The following is a 17,253-nucleotide window of genomic DNA, read 5'->3' as shown; positions in this document are numbered from 1 at the left end:
CTTGGCAACCCCTTTCCATGAAAGTGATTTGCGCCAGTCTCTGCTTAGGGCTACATCAATAGGAAACAAACCATAGAGATAGAACTTCGAACTACTTTATGTGGTCAAGTTTCAAACAGCTACCACAAACCATGTTTGATTTAGAGTTCCAACTACATGTATCCATATAGGAGAAAACAGAGTGAAACCTAAAATTTAAAACTGTTACTGCCAACGAACGGTTTAAACTAGAACAACGAAATTTGGTGAGCCAAGTGGGATTGGGGTACTGATCATTACCTGAAAGTGTCATCAAATTGGGTGAAAAAATGTGTGCTGAGATTTCAGGAAAATCGTAGTTTTTTGGAAGCTTGGCAACCCCGTCCATGAAAGTGATTTCGCCAGTTTCTGCTTAGGGCTACATCAATAGGAAACAAACCATAGAGATAGAACTTGGAACTACTTTATTGTGTCAAGTTTCAAAGAGCTAGCAGAAACCGTGTTTGATTTAGAGTTCCAACTACATGTATCCGTATTGGAGAAAACAGAGTGAAACCTAAATATTAAAACTGTTACTGCCAATGAATGGTTTAAAGTAGAAGAACTTAATTTGGTGAGCCAAGTGGGATTGGGGTACTTATCATAACCTGAAAGTGTCATCAAGATTGGGTGAAAAAATGTGTGCTGAGATTTTAGGAAACTCATAGGTTTTTGGAAGCTTGGCAACCCCTTTCCATGAAAGTGATTTGCGCCAGTCTCTGCTTAGGGCTACATCAATAGGAAACAAACCATAGAGATAGAACTTGGAACTACTTTTTTGTGTCAAGTTTCAAAGATCTAGCACAAACCGTGTTTGATTTAGAGTTCCAACTACATGTATCCATATAGGAGAAAACAGAGTGAAACATAAAAAGTAAAACTGTTACTGCAAAGGAACGGTTTAACCTAGAAGAACGAAATTTGGTGAGCCAAGTGGGATTGGGGTACTGATCATGACCTGAAAGTGTCATCAAGATTGGGTGATAAAATGTGTGCTGATATTTCAGGAAACTCGTAGTTTTTTGGAAGCTTGGCAACCCCTTTCCATGAAAGTGATTTGCGCAAGTCTCTGCTTAGGGCTACATCAATAGGAAACAAACCATAGAGATAGAACTTGGAACTCCTTTATTGTGTCAAATTTCAAAGAGCTAGCACAAACCGTGTTTGATTTAGAGTTCCAAATACATGTATCCTTATAAGAGAAAACAGAGTGAAACCTAAAAATTTAAACTGTTCGTGCAAACGAATGGTTTAACAGAGAAGAACGAAATTTGGTGAGCCAAGTGGGAATGGGGTACTGATCATTACCTGAAAGTGTCATCAAGATTGGGTGAAAAAATGTGTGCTGAGATTTCAGGAAACTCGTAGTTTTTTGGAAGCTTGGCAACCCCTTTCCATGAAAGTGATTTGCGCAGGTCTCTGCTTAGGGCTATATCAATGGGAAACAAACCATAGAGATAGAACTTGGAACTACTTCATTGTGTGAAGTTTCAAAGAGCTAGCACAAACTGTGTTTGATTTGGAGTTCCAACTACATGAATCCCTATAGGAGAAAACAGAGTAAAACCTAAAAATTTAAACTGTTACTGCCAACGAACAGTTTAACCTAGCAGAACGAAATTTGGTGAGCCAAGTGGGATTGGGGTACTGATCATTACAAGAAAGTGTCATCACGATTGGGTGAAAAAAGTATGCTGACATTTCAGGAAATTCATAGGTTTTTGGAAGCTTGGAGACCCCTTTCCATGAAAGGGATTTGCGCAAGTCTCTGCTTAGGGCTACATCAATAGGAATCAAACCATAGAGATAGAACTTGGAACTCCTTTATTGTGTCAAGTTTCATAGAGCTAGCACAAACCGTGTTTGATTTAGAGTTCCAAATACATGTATCCCTATAGGAGAAAACAGAGTGAAACCTAAAAATTTAAACGATTCGTGCAAACGAATGGTTTAACCTAGAAGAACGAAATTTGGTGAGCCACGTGGGATTGGGGTACTGATCATTACCTGAAAGTGTTATCAAGATTGCGTGAAAAAATGTGTGCTGAGATTTCAGGAAACTCGTAGTTTTTTGGAAGCTTGGCAACCCCTTTCCATGAAAGTGATTTGCGCAAGTCTCTGCTTAGGGCTACATGAATAGGAAACAAACCATAGAGATAGAACTTGGAACTACTTTATTGTGTCAATTTTCAAAGAGCTCGCACAAAACGTGTTTGATTTAGAGTTCCAACTACATGTATCCATATAGGAGAAAACAGAGTGAAACCTAATAAATTAAACTGTTAATGCCAACGAACGGTTTAACCTAGAAGAACGAAATTTGGTGAGCCAAGTGTGATTGGGATACTGATCATTACCTGATATTGTCATCAAGATTGCGTGAAAAAATGTGTGCTGAGATTTCAGGAAACTCGTAGTTTTTTGGATGCTTGGCAACCCCTTTCCATGATAGTGATTTATGCCACTATGTGCTTAGAGCTACATCATAGGAAACAAACCATAGAGATAGAACTTGGAACTACTTTATTGTGTCAAGTTTCAAAGAGCTGGCACAAACCGTGTTTGATTTAGAGTTCCAACTACATGTATGCATATAGGAGAAAACAGAGTGAAACCTAAAAATTAAACCTGTTACTGCCAAAGAACGGTTTAACCTAGAAGAATGAAATTTGTTGAGCCAAGTGGGAATGGAGTACTGATCATTACCTGAAAGTGTCATCAAGATTGTGTGAAAAAATATGTGCTGAGATTTCAGGAAACTCTTATTTTTTTGGAAGCTTGGCAACTCCTTTCCATGAAAGTGATTTGCGCCAGTCTCTGCGTAGGGCTACATCAATGGGAAACAAACCATAGAGATAGAACTTGGAACTACTTCATTGTGTCAAGTTTCAAAGAGCTAGCACAAAACGCGTTTGATTTGGAGTTCCAACTACCTGTATCCATATAGGAGAAAACAGAGTGAAACCTAAAAAATTAAACTTTTTCTCCCAATGAACGGTTTAACCTAGAAGAATGAAATTTGGTGAGCCAAGTGGGATTGGGATACTGATCATTACCTGAAAGTATCATCAAGTTTGGGTGAATAAATGTGTGTTGAGATTTCAGGAAACTCGTAGTTTTTTGGAAGCTTGGCAACCCCTTTCCATGAAAGTGATTTGTGCCAGTCTCTGCTTAGGGCTACATCAATAGGAAACAAACCATAGAGATAGAACTTCAAAATACTTTCTTTGGTCAAGTTTCAAACAGCTACCACAAACCGTGTTTGATTTAGAGTTCCAAATACATGTATCCTTATAAGAGAAAACAGAGTGAAACCTAAAAATTTAAACTGTTCGTGCAAACGAATGGTTTAACAGAGAAGAACGAAATTTGGTGAGCCAAGTGGGATTTGGGTACTGATCATTACCTGAAAGTGTCATCAAGATTGGGTGAAAAAATGTGTGCTGAGATTTCAGGAAACTCGTAGTTTTTTGGAAGCTTGGCAACCCCTTTCCATAAAAGTGATTTGCGCAGGTCTCTGCTTAGGGCTATATCAATGGGAAACAAACCATAGAGATAGAACTTGGAACTACTTCATTATGTCAAGTTTCAAAGAGCTAGCACAAACCGTGTTTGATTTGGAGTTCCAACTACATGAATCCATATAGGAGAAAACAGAGTAAAACCTAAAAATTTAAACTGTTACTGCCAACGAACAGTTTAACCTAGCAGAACGAAATTTGGTGAGCCAAGTGGGATTGGGGTCCTGATCATTACAAGAAAGTGTCATCACGATTGGGTGAAAAAAGTATGCTGACATTTCAGGAAATTCATAGGTTTTTGGAAGCTTGGAGACCCCTTTCCATGAAAGTGATTTGTGCAAATCTCTGCTTAGGGCTACATCAATAGGAATCAAACCATGGAGATAGAACTTGGAACTCCTTGATTGTGTCAAGTTCCAAAGAGCTAGCACAAACCGTGTTTGATTTAGAGTTCCAAATACATGTATCCTTATAGGAGAAAACAGAGTGAAACCTAAAAATTTAAACTGTTCGTGCAAACGAATGGTTTAACCTAGAAGAACGAAATTTGGTGAGCCAAGTGGGATTGGGGTACTGATCATTACAAGAAAGTGTCATCACGATTGGGTGAAAAAAGTATGCTGACATTTCAGGAAATTCATAGGTTTTTGGAAGCTTGGAGACCCCTTTCCATGAAAGTGATTTGCGCAAGTCTCTGCTTAGGGCTACATCAATAGGAATCAAACCATAGAGATAGAACTTGGAACTCCTTTATTGTGTCAAGTTCGAAAGAGCTAGCACAAACCGTGTTTGATTTAGAGTTCCAACTACATGTATCCATATAGGAGAAAACAGAGTGAAACCTAAAAATTTAAACTGTTTCTGCCAACGAACAGTTTAACCGAGAAGAACGAAATTTGGTGAGCCAAGTGGGATTGGGGTACTGATCATTACCTGAAAGTGTCATCAAGATTGGGTGAAAAAATGTGTGCTGAGATTTCAGGAAACTCGTAGTTTTTTGGAAGCTTGGCAACGCCTTTCCATGAAAGTGAATTGCGCCAGTCTCTGCTCAGGGCTACATCAATAGGAAACAAACCATAGAGATAGAACTTCGAACTACTTTATTTTTTCAAGTTTCAAGCAGCTACCACAAAATGTGTTTGATTTAGAGTTCCAAATATGTATCCATATAGGAGAAAACAGAGTGAAACCTAAAAATTAAAACTGTTACTGCCAACGAACGGTTTAAACTACAAGAACGAAACTTGGTGAGCCATGTGGGATTGGGGTACTGATCATTACATGAAAGTGTCATCAAGATTGTGTGAAAAAATGTGTGCTGAGTTTTCAGGAAACTCGTAGTTTTTTGGAAGCTTGGCAACCCCTTTCCTTGAAAGTGATTGCGCCAGTCTCTGCTTAGGGCTACATCAATGGGAAACAAACCATAGAGATAGAACTTGGAACTACTTCATTGTGTCAAGTTTCAAAGAGCTAGCATAAACCGTGTTTGCTTTAGAGTTCCAACTACATGTATCCATATAGGAGAAAACAGAGTGAAACCTAAAAATTAAAACTGTTACTGGCAAGGAACGGTTTAACCTAGAAGAACGAAATTTGGTGAGCCAAGTGGGATTGGGGTACTGATCATTGCCTGAAAGTGTCATCAAGATTGGGTGAAAAAATGTGCGCTGAGATTTCAGGAAACTCGTAGTTTTTTGGAAGCCTGGCAACCCCTTTCCATGAAAGAGATTTGCATCAATATGTGCTTAGAGCTACATCATAGGAAACAAACCATAGAGATAGAACTTGGAACTACTTTATTGTGTCAAGTTTCAAAGAGCTAGCACAAACCTTGTTGGATTTAGTGTTACAACTAAATATATCCATATTGGAGAAAACAGAGTGAAACCTAAAAATTAAAACTGTTACTGCCAACGAACGGTTTAACCTAGAAGAATGAAATTTGGTGAGCCAAGTGGGATTGGGGTACTTATCATTACCTGAAAGTGTCATCAAGATTGGGTGAAAAAATGTGTGCTGAGATTTCAGGAAACTCATAGTTTTTTGGAAGTTTGGAAACCCCTTTTCATGAAAGTGATTTGCGCAAGTCTCTGCTTAGAGCTACATCAATAGGAAAAAAACCAGAGAGATAGAACTTGGAACTACTTTATTGTGTCAAGTTTCATAGAGCTAGCACAAACTGTGTTTGATTTAGAGTTCCAAATACATGTATCCTTATAGGAGAAAACAGAGTGAAACCTAAAAATTTAAACGATTCGTGCAAACGAATGGTTTAACCTAGAAGAACGAAATTTGGTGAGCCACGTGGGATTGGGGTACTGATCATTACCTGAAAGTGTTATCAAGATTGCGTGAAAAAATGTGTGCTGAGATTTCAGGAAACTCGCAGTTTTTGGGAAGCTTGGCAACGCCTTTCCATGAAAGTGATTTACGCCAGTCTCTGCTTAGGGCTACATCAATAGGAAACAAACCATTGAAATAGAACTTGGAACTACTTTATTGTGACAAGTTTCAAAGAGCTAGCACAAACCGTGTTTGATTTAGAGTTCCAACTACATGTATCCATATAGGAGAAAACAGAGTGAAACCTAAAAATTAAAACTGTTACTGCCAACGAACGGTTTAACATAGAAGAACGAAATTCGGTGAGCCAAGTGGGATTGGGGTACTGATCACTACCTGAAAGTGTCATCAAGATTGGGTGAAAAAATGTGTGCCGAGATTTCAGGAAACTCGTAGTTTTTTGGAAGCTTGGCAACCCCTTTCCATGAAAGTGATTTGCGCCAGTCTCTGCTTAGGGCTACATCAATGGGAAACAAACCATAGAGATAGAACTTGGAACTACTTCATTGTGTCAAGTTTCAAAGAGCTAGCACACACCGAGTTTGATTTAGAGTTCCAACTACATGTATCCAAATAGGAGAAAACAGAGTGAAACCTAAAATTAAAACTGTTACTGCTAACGAACTGTTTAACCTAGAAGAACGAAATTTGGTAAGCCAAGTGGGACTGGGGTATAGATCATTACCTGAAAGTGTCATCAAGATTGGGTGAAAAAATGTGTGCTGAGATTTCAGGAAACTCGTAGTTTTTTGGAAGCTTGGCAACCCCTTTCCATGAAAGTGATTTGCGCAAGTCTCTGCTTAGGGCTACATGAATAGGAAACAAACCATAGAGATAGAACTTGGAACTACTTTATTGTGTCAATTTTGAAAGAGCTAGCACAAAACGTGTTTGATTTAGAGTTCCAACTACATGTATCCATATAGGAGAAAACAGAGTGAAACCTAATAAATTAAACTGTTAATGCCAACGAACGGTTTAACCTAGAAGAACGAAATTTGGTGAGCCAAGTGGGATTGGGATACTGATCATTACCTGAAAGTGTCATCAAGTTTGGGTGAATAAATGTGTGTTGAGATTTCAGGAAACTCGTAGTTTTTTGGAAGCTTGGCAACCCCTTTCCATGAAAGTGATTTGTGCCAGTCTCTGCTTAGGGCTACATCAATAGGAAACAAACCATAGAGATAGAACTTCAAAATACTTTCTTTGGTCAAGTTTCAAACAGCTACCACAAACCGTGTTTGATTTAGAGTTCCAACTACATGTATCCATATAGGAGAAAACAGAGTGAAACCTAAAAATTAAAACTGTTACTGCCAACGAACGGTTTAAACTAGGAGAATGAAATTTGGTGAGCCAAGAGGGATTGGGGTACTGATCATTACCTGAAAGTGTCATCAAGCTTGGGTGAAAAAATTGTGCTGAGATTTCAGGAAACTCGTAGTTTTTTGGAAGCTTGGCAACCCCTTTCCATGAAAGAGATTTGCGCCAGTCTCTGCTTAGGGCTACATCAATAGGAAAAAAACCATAGAGATAGAACTTGGAACTACTTTATTGTGTCAAGTTTCAAAGAGCTAGCACAAACCGTGTTTGATTTAGAGTTCCAAATACATGTATCCATATAGGAGAAAACAGAGTGAAACCTAAAAATTAAAACTGTTACTGCCAACGAACGGTTTAAACTAGAAGAACGAAATTTTGTGAGCCAAGTGGGATTGGGGTACTGGTCATTTCCTGAAAGTGTCATCAAGTTTGGGTGAAACAATGTGTGCTGAGATATCAGGAGACTCGTAGTTTTTTGGAAGCTTGGCCACCCCTTTCCATGAAAGTGATTTGCGCCAGTCTCTGCTTAGGGCTACATCAATAGGAAACAAACCATAGAGATAGAACTTTGAACTACTTCATTGTGTCAAGTTTCAAAGTGCTAGTACAAACCGTGTTTGATTTATAGTTCCAACTACATGTATCCATATAGGAGAAAACAGAGTGAAACCTAAAAATTTAAACTGTTACTGCCAACGAACGGTGTAACCTAGAAGAACAAATTTGGTGAGCCAAGTGGGATTGGGGTACTGATCATTACCTGAAAGTGTCATCAAGATTGGGTGAAAAAATGCGTGCTGAGATTTCAGGAAACTCGTAGTTTTTTGGATGCTTGGCAACCCCTTTCCATGATAGTGATTTATGCCACTATGTGGTTAGAGCTACATCATAGGAAACAAACCATAGAAATAGAACTTGGAACTACTTTATTGTGTCAAGTTTCAAAGAGCTGGCACAAACCGTGTTTGATTTAGAGTTCCAACTACATGTATGCATATAGGAGAAAACAGAGTGAAACCTAAAAATTAAACCTGTTACTGCCAAAGAACGGTTTAACCTAGAAGAATGAAATTTGTTGAGCCAAGTGGGAATGGGGTACTGATCATTACCTGAAAGTGTCATCAAGATTGTGTGAAAAAATATGTGCTGAGATTTCAGGAAACTCGTATTTTTTTGGAAGCTTGGCAACTCCTTTCCATGAAAGTGATTTGCGCCAGTCTCTGCGTAGGGCTACATCAATGGGAAACAAACCATAGAGATAGAACTTGGAACTACTTCATTGTGTCAAGTTTCAAAGAGCTAGCACAAAACGCGTTTGATTTAGAGTTCCAACTACCTGTATCCATATAGGAGAAAACAGAGTGAAACCTAAAAAATTAAACTGTTTCTGCCAACGAACGGTTTAACCTAGAAGAACGAAATTTGGTGAGCCAAGTGGGATTGGGATACTGATCATTACCTGAAAGTGTCATCAAGTTTGGGTGAATAAATGTGTGTTGAGATTTCAGGAAACTCGTAGTTTTTTGGAAGCTTGGCAACCCCTTTCCATGAAAGTGATTTGTGCCAGTCTCTGCTTAGGGCTACATCAATAGGAAACAAACCATAGAGATAGAACTTCAAAATACTTTCTTTGGTCAAGTTTCAAACAGCTACCACAAACCGTGTTTGATTTAGAGTTCCAACTACATGTATCCATATAGGAGAAAACAGAGTGAAACCTAAAAATTAAAACTGTTACTGCCAACGAACGGTTTAAACTAGGAGAATGAAATTTGGTGAGCCAAGAGGGATTGGGGTACTGATCATTACCTGAAAGTGTCATCAAGCTTGGGTGAAAAAATTGTGCTGAGATTTCAGGAAACTCGTAGTTTTTTGGAAGCTTGGCAACCCCTTTCCATGAAAGAGATTTGCGCCAGTCTCTGCTTAGGGCTACATCAATAGGAAAAAAACCATAGAGATAGAACTTGGAACTACTTTATTGTGTCAAGTTTCAAAGAGCTAGCACAAACCGTGTTTGATTTAGAGTTCCAAATACATGTATCCATACAGGAGAAAACAGAGTGAAACCTAAAAATTAAAACTGTTACTGCCAACGAACGGTTTAAACTAGAAGAACGAAATTTTGTGAGCCAAGTGGGATTGGGGTACTGATCATTTCCTGAAAGTGTCATCAAGTTTGGGTGAAACAATGTGTGCTGAGATATCAGGAGACTCGTAGTTTTTTGGAAGCTTGGCCACCCCTTTCCATGAAAGTGATTTGCGCCAGTCTCTGCTTAGGGCTACATCAATAGGAAACAAACCATAGAGAAAGAACTTTGAACTACTTCATTGTGTCAAGTTTCAAAGTGCTAGTACAAACCGTGTTTGATTTATAGTTCCAACTACATGTATCCATATAGGAGAAAACAGAGTGAAACCTAAAAATTTAAACTGTTACTGCCAACGAACGGTGTAACCTAGAAGAACAAATTTGGTGAGCCAAGTGGGATTGGGGTACTGATCATTACCTGAAAGTGTCATCAAGATTGGGTGAAAAAATGCGTGCTGAGATTTCAGGAAACTCGTAGTTTTTTGGATGCTTGGCAACCCCTTTCCATGATAGTGATTTATGCCACTATGTGCTTAGAGCTACATCATAGGAAACAAACCATAGAAATAGAACTTGGAACTACTTTGTTGTGTCAAGTTTCAAAGAGCTGGCACAAACCGTGTTTGATTTAGAGTTCCAACTACATGTATGCATATAGGAGAAAACAGAGTGAAACCTAAAAATTAAACCTGTTACTGCCAAAGAACGGTTTAACCTAGAAGAATGAAATTTGTTGAGCCAAGTGGGAATGGGGTACTGATCATTACCTGAAAGTGTCATCAAGATTGTGTGAAAAAATATGTGCTGAGATTTCAGGAAACTCGTATTTTTTTGGAAGCTTGGCAACTCCTTTCCATGAAAGTGATTTGCGCCAGTCTCTGCGTAGGGCTACATCAATGGGAAACAAACCATAGAGATAGAACTTGGAACTACTTCATTGTGTCAAGTTTCAAAGAGCTAGCACAAAATGCGTTTGATTTAGAGTTCCAACTACCTGTATCCATATAGGAGAAAACAGAGTGAAACCTAAAAAATTAAACTGTTTCTGCCAACGAACGGTTTAACCTAGAAGAACGAAATTTGGTGAGCCAAGTGGGATTGGGATACTGATCATTACCTGAAAGTGTCATCAAGTTTGGGTGAATAAATGTGTGTTGAGATTTCAGGAAACTCGTAGTTTTTTGGAAGCTTGGCAACCCCTTTCCATGAAAGTGATTTGTGCCAGTCTCTGCTTAGGGCTACATCAATAGGAAACAAACCATAGAGATAGAACTTCAAAATACTTTCTTTGGTCAAGTTTCAAACAGCTACCACAATCCGTGTATGATTTAGAGTTCCAACTACATGTATCCATATAGGAGAAAACAGAGTGAAACCTAAAAATTAAAACTGTTACTGCCAACGAACGGTTTAAACTAGGAGAATGAAATTTGGTGAGCCAAGAGGGATTGGGGTACTGATCATTACATGAAAGTGTCATCAAGCTTGGGTGAAAAAATTGTGCTGAGATTTCAGGAAACTCGTAGTTTTTTGGAAGCTTGGCAACCCCTTTCCATGAAAGAGATTTGCGGCAGTCTCTGCTTAGGGCTACATCAATAGGAAAAAAACCATACAGATAGAACTTGGAACTACCTTATTGTGTCAAGTTTCAAAGAGCTAGCACAAACCGTGTTTGATTTAGAGTTCCAACTACATGTATCCATACAGGAGAAAACAGAGTGAAACCTAAAAATTAAAACTGTTACTGCCAACGAACGGTTTAACCTAGAAGAACGAAATTTTGTGAGCCAAGTGGGATTGGGGTACTGATCATTTCCTGAAAGTGTCATCAAGATTGGGTGAAACAATGTGTGCTGAGATATCAGGAGACTCGTAGTTTTTTGGAAGCTTGGCAACCCCTTTTCATGAAAGTGATTTGCGCCAGTCTCTGCTTAGGGCTACATCAATAGGAAACAAACCATAGAGATAGAACTTGGAACTACTTCATTTTGTCAAGTTTCAAAGTGCTAGCACAAACCGTGTTTGATTTATAGTTCCAACTACATGTATCCATATAGGAGAAAACAGAGTGAAACCTAAAAATTTAAACTGTTACTGCCAACGAACGGTGTAACCTCGAAGAACAAATTTCGTGAGCCAAGTGGGATTGGGGTACTGATCATTACCTGAAAGTGTCATCAAGATTGGGTGAAAAAATGCGTGCTGAGATTTCAGGAAACTCGTAGTTTTTTGGAAGCTTGGCAACCCCTTTCCATGAAAGTGATTTGCGCCAGTCTCTGCTTAGGGCTACATCAATGGGAAACAAACCATAGAGATAGAACTTGGAACTACTTCATTGTGTCAAGTTTCAAAGAGCTAGCACAAACCGTGGTTGATTTAGAGTTCCAAATACATGAATCCATATAGGAGAAAACAGAGTGAAAACTAAAAATTAAAACTGTTACTGCCAACGAACGGTTCAACCTAGAAGAAGGAAGTTTGGAGAGCCAAGTGGGATTGGGATACTGATTATTACCTGAAAGTGTCATCAATTTGGGTGAATAAATGTGTGTTGAGATTTCAGAAACTCGTAGTTTTTTGGAAGCTTGGCAACCCCTTTCCATGAAAGTGATTTCCGCCACTCTCTGCTTAGGGCTACATCAATATGAAACAAACCATAGAGACAGAATTTCAAAATACTTTCTTTGGTCAAGTTTCAAACAGCGACCACAAACCGTGTTTGATTTAGAGTTCCAACTACATGCATCCATATAGGAGAAAACAGAGTGAAACCTAAAAATTAAAACTGTTACTGCAAATGAATGGTTTAAACTAGAAGAACAAAATTTGGCGAGCCAAAAGGGATTGGGGTACTGATCATTACCTGAAAGTGTCATCAAGATTGGGTGAAAAAATGTGTGCTGAGATTTCAGGAAACTCGTAGTTTTTTGGAAGCTTGGCAAACCCTTTCCATTAAAGAGATTTGTGACAGTCTCTGCTTAGGGCTACATCAATAGGAAACAAACCATAGAGATAGAACGTGGAACTACTTTATTGTGTCAAGTTTCAAAGAGCTAGCACAAACCGTGTTTGATTTAGAGTTCCAACTACATGTATCCAAATAGGAGAAAACAGAGTGAAAACTAAAAATTAAAACTGTTACTGCCAACGAACGGTTCAACCTAGAAGAACGAAGTTTGGAGAGCCAAGTGGGATTGGGATACTGATCATTACCTGAAAGTGTCATCAAGTTTGGGTGAATAAATGTGTGCTGAGATTTCAGGAAACTCGTAGTTTTTTGAAAGGTTGGCTACCCCTTTCCATGCAAGTGATTTGCGCCAGTCTCTGCGTAGGGCTACATCAATACGAAAAAAACAATAGAGATAGAACTTGGAACTACTTCATTGTGTCAAGTTTCAAAGAGCTAGCACAAACCGTGTTTGATTTAGAGTTCCAACTACATGTATCCAAATAGGAGAAATCAGAGTGAAACCTAAAAATTAAAACTGTTACTGCCAACGAACGGTTTAACCTAGAAGAACGAAATTGGTGAGCCAAGTGGGACTGGGGTACTGATCATTACCTGAAAGTGTCATCAAGATTGGGTGAAAAAATGTGTGCTGAGATTTCAGGAAACTCGTAGTTTTTTGGAAGCTTGGCAACCCATTTCCATGAAAGTGATTTGCACCAGTCTCTGCTTAGGGCTACACCAATTGGAAACAAACCATAGAGATAGAACTTGGAACTACTTCATTGTGTCAAGTTTCAAAGAGCTAGCACAAACCGTGTTTGATTTAGAGTTCCAACTACATGTATCCAAATAGGAGAAAACAGAGTGAAACCTAAAAATTAAAACTGTTACTGCCAACAAAGGGTTTAAACTAGAAGAACAAAATTTGATGAGCCGAGTGGTATTGGGGTACTGATCATTACCTGAAAGTGTCATCAAGATTGGATGAAAAAATGTGTGCTGAGATTTCCGGAAACTCATACATTTTTGGAAGCTTGGCAACCCCTTTCCATGAAAGTGATTTGCGCCAGTCTCTGCTTAGGGCTACATCAATAGGAAACAAACCATAGAAATAGAACTTGGAACTACTTTATTGTGTCAAGTTTCAAAGAGCTAGCACAAACCGTGTTTGATTTAGAGTTCCAACTACATGTGTCCATACAGGAGAAAACAGAGTGAAACCTAAAAATTAAAAGTGTTACTGCCAACATACGGTTTAACCTAGAAGAACGAAAATTGGTGAGCCAAGTGGGCTTGGGGTACTGATCATTACCTGCAAGTGTCATCAAGATTGGGTGAAAAAATGTGTGCTGAGATTTCAGGAAACTCGTAGTTTTTTGGAAGCTTGGCAACCCCTTTCCATTAAAGTGATTTGCGCCAGTCTCTGCTTAGGGCTACATCAATAGGAAACAAACCATAGAGATAGAACTTGGAACTATTTTATTGTGTCAAGTTTCAAAGAGCTAGCACAAACCTTGTTTGATTTAGAGTTCCAACTACATGTATCCATAGAGGAGAAAACAGAGTGAAACCTAAAAATTAAAACTGTTACTGCCAACGAACGGTTTAACCTAGAAGAACATAATTTGGTGAGTCAAGTGGGAATGGGGTCCTGATCATTACCTGAAAGTGTCATCAAGATTGGGTGAAAAAATGTGTGCTGAGATTTCAGGAAACTCATTGTTTTTTGGAAGCTTCGCAACCCATTTCCTTGAAAGTGATTTGCGCCAGTCTCTGCTTAGGGCTACATCAATAGGAAACAAACCATAGAGATAGAACTTCAAATTACTTTCTTTGGTAATGTTTCAAACAGCTACCACAAATCGTGTTTGATTTAGAGTTCCAACTACATGTATCCATATAGGAGAAAACAGAGTGAAACCTAAAAATTAAAACTGTTACTGGCAACGAACGGTTTAACCTAGAAGAACGAAATTTGGTGAGCCAAGTGGGATTGGGGTACTGATCATTACCTGAAAGTGTCATAAGATTGGGTGAAACAATGTGTGCTGAGATATCAGGATACTCGTAGTTTTTTGGAAGCTTGGCAACCCCTTTCCATGAAAGTGATTTGCGCCAGTCTCTGCTTAGGGCTACATCAATACGAAACAAACCATAGAGCTAGAACTTCAAAATACTTTCTTTGGTCAAGTTTCAAACAGCTACCACAAACCTTGTTTGATTTAGAGTTCGAACTACATGTATCCATATAGGAGAAAACAGAGTGAAACCTAAAAATTAAAATTGTTAGGGCCAACGAAAGGTTTAACCTAGAAGAACGAAATTTGGTGAGCCAAGTGGGATTGTGGTACTGATCATTACCTGAAAGTGTCGTCAAGATTGGGTGAAAAAATGTGTGCTGAGATTTCAGGAAACTCGTAGTTTTTTGGAGGCTTTTCAACCCCTTTCCATGAAAGTGATTTGTGCCAGTCTCTGCTTAGGGGTACATCAATAGGAAACAAACCATAGAGATATAACTTGGAACTACTTTATTGTGTCAAGTTTCAAAGAGCTAGCACAAACCTTGTTTGATTTAGAGTTCCAACTACATGTATCCATATAGGAGAAAACAGAGTGAAACCTAAAAATTAAAACTGTTACTGCCAACGAACGGTTTAACCTAGAAGAACATAATTTGGTGAGTCAAGTGGGAATGGGGTCCTGATCATTACCTGAAAGTGTCATCAAGATTGGGTGAAAAATTGTGTGCTGAGATTTCAGGAAACTAATAGTTTTTGGGAAGGTTGGCAACCCATTTAAATGAAAGTGATTTATGCCAGTCTCTGCTTAGGGCTACATCAATAGGAAACAAACCATAGAGATAGAACTTCAAAATACTTTCTTTGGTAAAGTTTCAAAGAGCTACCACAAACCGTGTTTGATTTAGAGTTCCAACTACATGTATCCATATAGGAGAAAACAGAGTGAAACCTAAAAATTAAAACTGTTACTGCCAATGAACGGTTTAAACTAGAAGAACAAAATTTAGTGAGCCAAGAGGGATTGGGGTATTGATCATTACCTGAAAGTGTCATCAAGATTGGGTGAAAAAATGTGTGCTGAGATTTCAGGAAACTCATATTTTTTTGGAAGCTTGGCAACCCCTTTCCATGGAAGAGATTTCTGCCAGTCTCTGCTTAGGGCTACATCAATAGGAAACAAACCATAGAGATAGAACTTGGAACTACTTTATTGTGTCAAGTTTCAAAGAGCTAGCACAAACCGTGTTTGATTGAGAGTTCCAACTACATGTATCCATATAGGAGAAAACAGAGTGAAACCTAAAAATTAAAACTGTTACAGCCAACGAACGGTTTAACCAAGAAGAACGAAATTTGGTGAGCCAAGTGGGATTGGGGTACTGATCATTTCCTGAAAGTGTCATCAAGATTGGGTGAAACAATGTGTGCTGAGATATCAGGAGACTCGTAGTTTTTTGGAAGCTTGGCAACCCCTTTCCATGAAAGTGATTTACAACAGTCTCTGCTTAGGGCTACATCAATAGGAAACAAATCATAGAGATAGAACTTGGAACTACTTTATTGTGTCAAGTTTCAAAGAGCTAGTACAAACCGTGTTTGATTTAGAGTTCCAACTATATGTATCCATATAGGAGAAAACAGAGTGAAACCTAAAAATTAAAACTGTTACTGCCATCGAACGGTTTTACCTAGAAGAACGAAATTTGGTGAGCCAAGTGGGATTGGGGTACTGATCATTACCTGAAAGTGTCATCAAGAATGGGTGAAAAAATGTGTGCTGAGATTTCAGGAAACTCGTAGTTTTTTGGAGGCTTTTCAACCCCTTTCCATGAAAGTGATTTGTGCCAGTCTCTGCTTAGGGGTACATCAATAGGAAACAAACCATAGAGATAGAACTTGGAACTACTTCATTGTGTCAAGTTCCAAAGAGCTAGCACAAACCGTGTTTGATTTAGAGTTCCAACAACATGTATTTATAGAGGAGAAAACAGAATGAAACCTAAAATTTTAAACTGTTACTGCCAAAGAACGGTTTAACCTAGAAAAACGAAATTTGGTGAGCCAAGTGGGATTGGGGTACTGATCATTACCTGAAAGTGTCATCAAGATTAAGTGTAAAAATGTGTGCTGAGATTTCAGGAAACTCGTAGTTTTTTGGAAGCTTGGCAACCCCTTTCCATGAAAGTGATTTGCGCCAGTTTCTGCTTAGGGCTACATCAATAAGAAACAAACTATAGAGATAGAACTTCGTACTACTTTATTGTGTCAAGTTTCAAAGAGCTAGCACACACCGTGTTTGATTTAGAGTTCCAAATACATGTATCCATATAGGAGAAAACAGAGTGAAATCTAAAAATTAAAACTGTTACTGCCAACGAACGGTTTAACGTAGAAGAACTAAATTTGGTGAGCCAAGTGGGATTGGGGTACTGATTATTACCTGAAAGTGTCATCAAGTTTGGGTGAAACAATGTGTGCTGAAATTTCAGGAAACTCGTAGTTTTTTGGAAGCTTGGCAACCCCTTTACATGAAAGTGATTTAAGCCAGTCTCTGCTTAGGGCTACATCGATAGGAAACAAACCATAGAGACAGAACTTGGAACTACTTTATTGTGTCAAGTTTCAAAGAGCTAGCACAAACCGTGTTTGATTTAGAGTTCCAACTACATGTATCCATATAGGAGAAAACAGAGTGAAACCTAAAAATTAAAACTGTTACTGCCAATGAACGGTTTAACCTAGAAGAACATAATTTGGTGAGTCAAGTGGGAATGGGGTCCTGATCATTACCTGAAAATGTCATCAAGATTGGGTGAAAAAATGTGTGCTGATTTCAGGAAACTCATAGTTTTCTGGAAGCTTGACAACCCCTTTACAGGAAAGTGATTTACGGCAGTCTCTGCTTGGGGCTACATCAATAGGAAACAAACCATAGAGATAGAACTTGGAACTACTTCTTTGGTCAAGTTTCAAACAGCTACCACAAAC

This window comes from Spermophilus citellus (assembly GCF_964194105.1).
Source record: "Spermophilus citellus genome assembly, chromosome: X".
In the NCBI taxonomy this organism is placed as follows: domain Eukaryota; kingdom Metazoa; phylum Chordata; class Mammalia; order Rodentia; family Sciuridae; genus Spermophilus; species Spermophilus citellus.
This window is presented reverse-complemented; position numbering follows the sequence as displayed.